Below are 9,835 nucleotides of genomic sequence, written 5' to 3'. Positions count from 1 at the left end.
TCTGTCTTCTTATTTCAGGTAGATAACGTGACATAATGCATAAAATGCACATGCGTGAGAGCTTTGAAAAAAAGCTAAATTTAAAAAAAAAAAGAAAAAAAGCTGAATAGTGCTGACAAGTTCGCGGAGACAAGAGGAGAGGGCTTCAACTGGCATGCAGCATAAGAAATCTACTGGAGGGTACCTTTTTCTTCCTTATGTCCTCTTGTTTACACATTCGTTCATCTACTGCCCGAATTCCTTCACTGACTGATGACCTGAGACTCTTTAAAAGAATAATAAAGAAAATGTATTACAGACATTGTTTTGTCACATTATCAATTTCCTACATCTCATTCAATTCCACAGAAATTAATACCTGTGCACCAGTACTATGCAGATATTGACAAGAAAAAAAAAACATGATATACCAGACACAGTTACTGTTGAGGGGACTCATGACCTGGGGGCATAATGACACGAAGGCAGGGTCGCATGGCCAGAAGAAGAATGACATATACAGTGAAAGTTATGGGGATGAGGGGGCTTAGAATGGAGAACAGATAATATGAAGCAAAGTACAGGAGAGTCTGGAAATGCGACGGGGCTCGAATCGGACTCTGAAAGCCATGTGTACACAGCTGCCGAGGTGGGGAGGGGATGGGGAGCAGATGTAAGTGCACACACACTCAGGGGCAGGGTCAGACAGGCACACAGCCATGTGCACTGCAGGCTTCCTTCTGGAGAGAAGCAGAAATAGGAATGGAGGGCCAACTTCACTGAGATGAAGTCTTTAGATTCTGCATATTTTGGAGAACGAAAGAATGTCAAAGCACTGATGCAGGATGATGAAATGTGGGTATGGAAATACCAGGAATCAAGAATGAAGAACAGAAGACCAGAAAAAGGCAGAGCACAGAGGTAGAGAAACATGTCCAGAAGCTAATGAATAAAGAGATAATTAGGAATTAGGGCCAAAACAAAGGTTAACAGAAACAACTAGAATCAAGTAGGCATATCACAAAAATTCCACAGGAAGGTGAATTAATTCACTCCATCAACATTATGAAACACCTCCTGGACGTCAGTATTGTGGCAGCCTACAGGGATGCAATGAAGACAGATATAGTCGTATCCCTCAGTGGTCTGAGAATCTCACAGAACAGCTTCAGAGTTGGGACCAGAAAGGCAGGTCAGGCCTGTGGCTGAGCAGGACCAAAGTGGCCATAAAAACAGGCCATGGAAAAGGGAGGGGATATGGTGATGGCAGGGGGTGAGGCGGGACGGGAGCCTGTGTGAGTAGAGCAAATCTGCCTCCAGGAAGGGGGTTCGAGAGAAGAGTGGGAGGCCAAAGGAAGGCTAGGCTTGGGAAACAACACCACTATGAGGCCCCGGGAGGAAGAGGCACACCAAGGAGGCAGTGGGAGAGCCCCACAGCGGCTGGTGTGGAATCCAACAGCGGACCATGAAAATCCCTTCCATTCCAAGGAAAAGTATCTTTAACAAGATTTTGTAAAATTCAAATGAGACATAAACCATGGAAAGTATTGGCTACCTCAAGGCACAACTCAAGATTTTTACCTGTTTCACGAACTCTTTCCTGCCTGCCCCTCCCCTAGGCTTCTCAGCACTGATATTTCCATTACTCCGCATTTTTCTTGGTTCTAACCATGTACTGTGTCTTCACTTAAATTATGTTCTCCTTATATTCTCTCTAGGATGCAGGCACTGTCTTAGGGGAGGGACGCAAGAGGCCACTCAAGCTAGAGGAGACACACAAGGAAGGATGGTGTCGTTTATGACAAGTTTACGACAGGGCATCAGAATGGACAGAGGCCGTAAGTCAGGGCACCAGACACAGACGGGGGGGGGGGCGGGAGGGGAGACAGGGCAGCACAGTTTTCTGTAAGAAGTGATGCCACAACTGCCCCTCCACTGTTCACCCAGGTGGAGTTCCTATTCCCAATGGCTTAGAGGTGGGGAGTCCCATTCCCACAACAGAGATTTTTCTGAGAGAACATGCAAATGTAACATTTATTAAGTATTACATTTTATTTATATTATCCTTCAGTTCCATTAGGGATTACACAGTTTTTGTAGATCAGCCCAGGAACCTAACCACACGTAGATTACGTGGGGTGGGGGGGGATATTTACAAGATTACAAACTGTTAAAATACAAGTCATTCGTAAGTTAGAAACCACTTACATATGACCAAAGTGGCATTAATAAGTTGAATTTGGAAATATGCTTCCTCTCCCCTGACATTTTAAGGTTGTCTACTCTGAGAATATGTCTTCTTCAAATCGAACATGTTTTTTTAGGTTTTTAGCATATGCAAAAACAAAATCATTTACAACTCTTCTGAAGGTGAATATTATAATCATGAACCGTTAAAATACAACCACCAGTACCACCAAACTAACAGATGAAAAGAATTCTTAGAGAAAAGCCGACGAGGACAACAGGCGTCACAGCAGACTGTTTTCATTAATTGGGGACTTACCAGAACTTCTCGTAACTGTCCCAAAGGCACAGAAAGTTGATTGAGGGCTTTGTCCATGCCAACCTAAAGGCAAAACCAGGTTGGCACAAACACATCACGATAAGGAGTAATAGTGACGTATCTATTTAACGATCAAAGCAGTACCAGATTTAACTTGTTTTTTTTGGCACAACCGTATTTTGCTACATAACTAGCTAAACAACAGAAGTGTTATTTGGCCATTAATGTTGTTCATAGAATATGAAAAAAATCTGTTGAAATACATGAAACTATAAAAATAAGGGAAGTCAGGAGAAACGAAAGTTTCCTTAAGAACAATTTGCCTTTAGATGACATTTTAAATGAATGTGAAAAATTTTCACAGAAGGTGAACAGTTCTCTGTCTGTAATTGATGATACTCAGCCAGCTGATGTGAAAGTCTGACGGGCTACGTCTCTCTTAAACATTATTATAAGCCTTGAGAAAAATAGAAATTAAACAGAAGTAAAATTTTCTAGGTTTTTAATCCTATTGGGATATTTATCTTAGTGGTATATTTCCCAAAAGCAAATGTGCATCATTAATTTTAATGCTTCTTGAAATTCCCACGGAGCTGCAACTTTCTGTGCTTCTCTGGACAAACAGATTTAAAACAAAATGAAGCATCAACAAGGAGACTTTTCTGCCAAGGAACAAAATTCAACATTTCTAAACGGCTTTTACAAACAATTGATAAGCTCACTGCAAATCATTCTTATATTTTTATAAAACCAAACTTTTTAAATATCAATATTGGCCAATGTTCCCTCAACCTAGCTCTGGCTAACAGATATACCTGGGAGTAAATTAAACATTGTAAGAGTGGTGGACATTTGCTCCTACAAATTAGTCTAAATCAAGGAAGACTTCAGGGTAATCACTTAGCAACTAATAAAACAACCCCTTGGGTATTATTATCCTTTACTTTTCACTGTTGACTAATGAATTTGAAACATAATCAAACTAGAGCAACCTTAAATGAATAAAAACTAAAACAAAAAAATGTATTCCAAAAAGTTTAGTTCTTTTATTAATGAAATTGGTAATTTCTTCAAGTTTCTGGTGGGGTTGGTGGGGTAATCAACTGAAAGGTTTCTAAAAACTCTGCCCTTTTAATAAATATGAAGGAGAGAGAAAGTGTGTGTGTGTGTGTGTGTGTGTGTGTGTGTGTAGGACTTGTGAATTTCAGGTTTACCAAGTTTGTGGAAAGGTTGACAAAATCTGCATAATCCTTGTTGATGAGCTCGACCATGGCTATTTTAAGAAGTTTATAGTAGAGTTCCAGATCTCCTCTTAGTTCCTCCAGCTGGACACGCTTCCTACAGTCAGACACAAAGTGACCGACGTTGAAATCTTCCTGAAAATCAAACCAGAAAGAAAAAATGATTGCACTGATACCACATTTTACATAGAAAAATAAGATCAGACAAAGAATAAGAGGCCGTATTACTGCAGGGGAACACACACAGGACATCAGGGGGTCTGCTCACTTCCTAAGATTATGGGAAAGGGGGCCCCTCACCAAGACCATTCTCTCCTGTTGCCTAACTCTAAAGGCATTTTATTTCTTTTAATTATACATTTCAAAGAGGCTCTTCTCAAAATAGAAACAGCTTTTTCTTCTTAATTTTAACACAGCGATTCACATCCTTCCAGACTTTGTTTTGGTCTCTTTACTTTTTTTTTTTTTTTTAGATTTTATTTATTTGAGAGAGAGAGACAGAGAGAACAAGTGGGAGGAGGGGCAGAGGGAGAAGCCAGCTCTCTGCTGAGCTGGGAGCCTGATGCCAGGGTTCATTCCAAGACCCTGAAATCAAGATCTCAACCGAAGGCAGACGCTTAACTGACTGAGCCACCCAGGTGCCATAGTCTTTCTCTTTAAAATATAAATTACTTTTGGGGTGCCTGGCTGGTTCAGTGGTTATGGGTTCAAGCCCACATTGGGCTTTCTGCTCAGCAGGGAGCCTGCTTCCCTGTCTCTCTCTCTGCCTGCCTCTCTGCCTACTTGTGATCTCTGTCTAATAAATAAATAATTTTTAAAAAAATAAAATATCAATTACTTTTTAAAGAAACTGACATATAATGGACACATGTTAGTTTCAGGCGTACAACATAAAAATTCCATATTTTTATCTGTTGTGAAATGATCACCCTAAGACTAGTTAACATCCATCACCAAACATACACATTTTTTTCTTGTGCTAAGAACTATTAAGCTTTAGCAACTTTAAATATATAATAATATACGGCACCTGGGTAGCTCAGTGAGTTAAGGCCTCTGCCTTCGGCTCAGGTCATGATTCCAGGGACCTTGGATCGAGCCCCACATCAGGTTCTCTCCTCAGCAGGGAGCCTGTTTCCTCCTCTCTCTCTGCCTGCCTCTCTTCCTACTTGTGATCTCTGTCAAATAAATAAATAAAATCTTAAAATATATATATATATATATATATATATATATATATATATATATATATATAATACTATGCAGCCATCAAAAGAAATGAAATCTTGCCATGTGCAATGACGTGGATAGAACTAGAAGGTATGCTGAGTGAAATAATCAGAGAAAGACAATTATCATACAATCTCCCTGATATGAGGAATTTGAGAGGCAAAGTGGGGGGTGTGGGGGTAGGGAAGGAAAAATGAAACAAGATTGGATTCGGAGGGGGGCACCTGGGTGGCTCAGTGGGTTAAAGCCTCTGCCTTCGGCTCAGGTCATGATCACAGGGTCCTGGAATCGAGGCCACATCGGGATCTCTGCTCAACGGGGATCCTGCTTCCTCCTCTCTCTCTGCCTGCCTCTCTGCCTACTTGTGATTTCTGTCTGTCCAATAAATAAATTAAATCTTAAAAAAAAATATTGGATTGGGAGGGAGACAAACCATAAGAGACTCTTAATCTCACAAAACAAACTGAGGGTTGCTGGAGGGAGGGGTGTATGGAGAGGGTCGTGGGGTTGTGGACATTGGGGAAGGTATGTACTACGGTGAGTGCTGGGAAGTGTGTAAGCCTGACAATTCACAGACCTGTAACCCTGGGGCTAATAATACATATTTCTAATAAAAAATAATAAAATTAATATACAATAATACACAGTATTATTTACTACAGTCACTATGATGTACATTACATCCCCAAGGCTTATCTTATTAACTGGAAGTTTATACCACTGGACCCCTTCATCTATTTCCTCCACAACCTTGCCTCTGGCAACCACCAATCTGTTCTCTATGACTTCATTTTGTTTTGTTTCTTAGATTCCACATGTGAGGGAGATCATACAGTATTTCTCTTTCTCTGTCTGACTTATTTCACTCAGCACAATATCCTCAAGGTCCATCCATGTTGTTGCAAATGGCAAGACTTCCTTCTTTTTATGGTTAATATTCCATCGTATACACACACATTGTCTTTATCCATTCACCCCATTGGTGGACACTTTAGTTATTTCCAAGTCTTGGTTGTTGTAAATACTGTGATACTCACTACCGTGAGTGTGAATCTTGCTGGCTGCTTGAGCCAGGTGATCTAGAGTTATACCTGGGTAGCAACTGCAAACCTCGGGGCATCATACGAGCATTCAAGCTCCTTTCCAGGAGATACCAGAAAGCAGAAGCGAGGTAGAGGGACAGCGCAAAGATGGTACCCATCAGCTCCATCTTTGGAGAATACCTTACTAGGCTCCCAGATCCACGTTAAATTAGATGCCTGCCCCTCAGGGCTTTAAGATAAGCAAATGAGCCTCTTTCACAGAAATCTAATCCCATTTCAGTCTGCTGCTTCTGTGCTGAGTTCCAGGGTGGGTCAGTCTACTCGCGGGACTGCTTTAAGAACTGTTTCTCAGTTTGCTATAGCCTTGTGGGTCTCATGGGTGCAAGCTCTGATGGCTTTCAAAGCTGGATGTTTTGGGGTCTTGTCTCTTAGATGTACGTCTTGGAAGTTGGGGTGCCAGAAGTGGGGCTCAAACCCTTTGCTCCTCAGGGAGAAGCCTGGGGTTTTGAGTACCCTCCCAATCCCAGGTCGCTGTACCAGGGGTGGGGTTTATGGCAAGACTGATTCTTACTTCAACATAGGTTTTTTTCCTTACTCACCTAATGTGTAGGAGTCACTCAGCTAGTTGTAGGGTTTTTTCCACAGGAAATTTTTCCATATGGAGCTATAGATTCAGTGTGTATTTCATAGAAGAGATGAGATCAAGATCCTCCCATGCCACCATCTTGAATGGAAACCCCAGACCTTATCTATGTATGTGTGTACACACACATATGTGTGTACACACACACAAACACACACACACACACACACAAATATTCATGCTCTTCTAAACTATTTCCCATCTAGGGGCACCTGGGTGGCTCAGTGGGTTAAGCCTCTGCCTTCGGCTCAGGTCATATCTCAGAGTCCTGAGATCAAGCCTCACATCAGGCTCTCTGCTCAGCCGGAGCCTACTTTCCCACCTCTGTCTGCCTGTCTCTCTGCCTCCTTGTGACCTCTCTCTCTCTCTGTCAAATAAATAAATAAAATCTTAAAAAAAGAATAAAAAAATAAAAAATAAAAACCCATTCTATTAAAAAAATTTCCCATCTAAAAATATAACTTGAATGTCTTTACATAAAACACATACATTTCTATTAATATTTTATGTGCATGCTGAGTGTCCCATTGAACAGATGTTCCAAATCTTTCATAACCTATTTCCAAGTATTGGTCTCACAGGATTAGCTATCCTGTGTTTCCCCTCTACAATACTGTGATACCCCGGTAGGCTTATATGCTTAGAGGCAATAAATTACTATCTAATTCCCCTGTGACTCTGCTACTCCATGACCTGTTTAGTCAGCAAGAATCAGATGTGATGGGGCGCCTGGGTGGCTCAGTGGATTAAGCCGCTGCCTTTGGCTCAGGTCATGATCTCAGGGTCCTGGGATCGGGTCCCGCATCAAGCTCTCTGCTTGGCAGGGAGCGTGCTTCCCTCTCTCTCTCTCTCTCTGGCTGCCTCTCTGTCTACTTGTGATTTCTCTCTGTCAAATAAATAAATCTTAAAAAAAAAAAAGAATCAAATGTGATGATTCCCAAACTAGTTAAGGACACCTACACTTACTTTTCATTAAACACTATGTAAACCAACAAAATATGACTGCAAAAAAATCACTGTTCTTTTGAAAACTAACACAGCTACTTTGGAAAGATTTGATACAAAGAAATCAATAAGAAAATTTTTGCTAAGTTAGGTATGGGTGAGATGACCAAGTACCAGGCAGGGAGGGAGTGACCACAGGATTCTCACTCAATTCAGTTAAAGAAACTGAATGCAAAAAAAGACAACATAGAAAACTTTTTTTAAAGATTCTTTTTATTTATTTGAGACACAGACAGACAGTATGAGCAGGGAAAGGGGCAATGGGAGGAGATTCCCTGCTGAACAGGGGGCCCAATGTGGGACTCCATCCCAGGACCCCGAGGTCATGACCTGAACCGAAGGTAGATGCCTAACCTATTGAGCGACCCAAGTGCTGTGATAACTCAGAAATCTAATCTGCAGGCCAGTTTCCAGAGAAAAGACCTGGCACTGTTTCAATGGAGAATAAATGTACATATATTTTTTCCAAATAAAATGCTAAAAACTGTATGTACCATTCCCTAAGAGTACTTGTTTAAACTGACTTTTTTAGTTAATCAACCAAAGACTGACCCTGCTAGTGTCGGAGAGAAGGACTTCATACCAAACCGTAATTTCACAGTCATCTACAGAAAGCCACCTGCTCCTTACACTGGTGACCAAATTAGCCTGGACCTTTCTCTCCTGAGACAATTTCAGACCTTACATCATAGTTATGTAGTACATCACGGGAGGGGGTCTTGGTTCATAATCCTGGCCATCCTACGCATCAACTGTATACCTTTAGGTCGATCACTTTCCCTGCCTCAGTTACACATTGTTGAAGTTCTTGAACTTCATGATGGCATTCTAAATTGTATAACTGGGGTGCCTATGTGGTTAAGCATCTGCCTTTGGCTCAGGTCATGATCCCAGTCTCTTGGGTTTGAGTTCCACATCAGGCGCTCTGCTGAGCAAGGAGCCTGCTTCTCCCTCTGTCCCTTCCTCCTGCTCCTGCACTCTCTCACTCTCAAATAAAATCTTAAATAAATAAATAAATAAATAAATCATATAACTTAGCCTCAGTGAACAAATGCTATTAGGTAATATTAGTACTCAACTTACCATTTATGCATTTGTTCTCAGATAAACAAAAGTTGCATAACACATGACTAAATAACTCGGAACATCTGTGAATACTGGGTTAGGCAGCGTTTGCTGTGAAAAGCAAACCCAAACTCACAGTGCCATAATAGAGACCCATTTCACTTAACCAAGAATGGTTTTACTACTTTAGGAATGGTTTTACTTTATAGTGTAGATTCCCCAAGTATTCAAAAAGAAAGTATTTACAACCCATACATTTATGGTCAACTGATTTTTCACAAGGATGCCAAGACCATTTAATGGGGGGGGGGACAGGCTTTTCGAGTGCCTACTACTGGGACAAGTGAATATCTACATGCAAAAGAATGAACTTGGAACAGCAACGTCACACATACACAAAAATATAACTCAAAATGGATCAAAGATTTAAATGTAAGAGTCAAAACTGTAACACTCAGAGAAAACAGGTGAAAATCTGTATGACTTTGGATCAGGAAAAGCTTTCTTAGACATGATACACAAAGCAATAAGAAATATTAGATAAGCTGAACTTGATCAAAATAAAAACTTTCGTGTGTCAAAGGACACTACGGAGAACGTGAAAAGACAACCCACAGAATGGGAGAGAGTATCTGCAAATCATTTGTCTGACAAGGATCTAATAACCAGAATATGCAAATATACTCTTAGAACTCAACAACAAAAAAACAAATAACCTAATTTAAAAACAAGCCAAAGACTTTTGAATAGACATTTCTCCAAAGATGATACACAGATGGTCAAGAGCACATGCCGGGATGTTCGACATCCTTAGTCATTGGGGAAATGCGAATCAAAAGCACATGCAGATGCCACGTCACACCCAATAGGACAACTATGGTAAAATAAGAAAAAGAAAAAGAAAAAAAAAGAAGAAGAAAAGTGCTGGCAAGAAGGCGGAGAAGCTGGAACCCTCCTGTATTGTCGGTGAGAATGTAAAACAGTGTGGCTAAGGCAGCAAACAGCTCGGTAGCTCCTCAAGAAGTTACACACGTACAATTACCCAGCAGTTCTACGTCTAGGGGTATGACATCGACAGAACTGACAACAGATGTTCCTGCCACAACCTGTACATGAATGTGCA

General features: G+C 40.9%; 1 long non-coding RNA gene across 1 annotated transcript; it reads right to left on the bottom strand.

The window, feature by feature from the left end:
- Window positions 1-3,507: 3,507 nt before the first annotated feature.
- Window positions 3,508-4,873, bottom strand: LOC309858400. Its single transcript, XR_014308173.1, has 2 exons — window positions 4,757-4,873; window positions 3,508-3,861 (listed from the first exon to the last, which is right to left on the bottom strand). It is a non-coding gene; the product is annotated as an uncharacterized lncRNA (long non-coding RNA).
- Window positions 4,874-9,835: the final 4,962 nt, after the last annotated feature.

Source organism: Mustela nivalis (genome assembly GCF_964662115.1).
Source record: "Mustela nivalis genome assembly, contig: HAP1_SCAFFOLD_2320, whole genome shotgun sequence".
In the NCBI taxonomy this organism is placed as follows: Eukaryota; Metazoa; Chordata; class Mammalia; order Carnivora; family Mustelidae; genus Mustela; species Mustela nivalis.
Note: the sequence above shows the minus strand (reverse complement) of the source record. Positions and strands in the feature narration are given on the sequence as shown.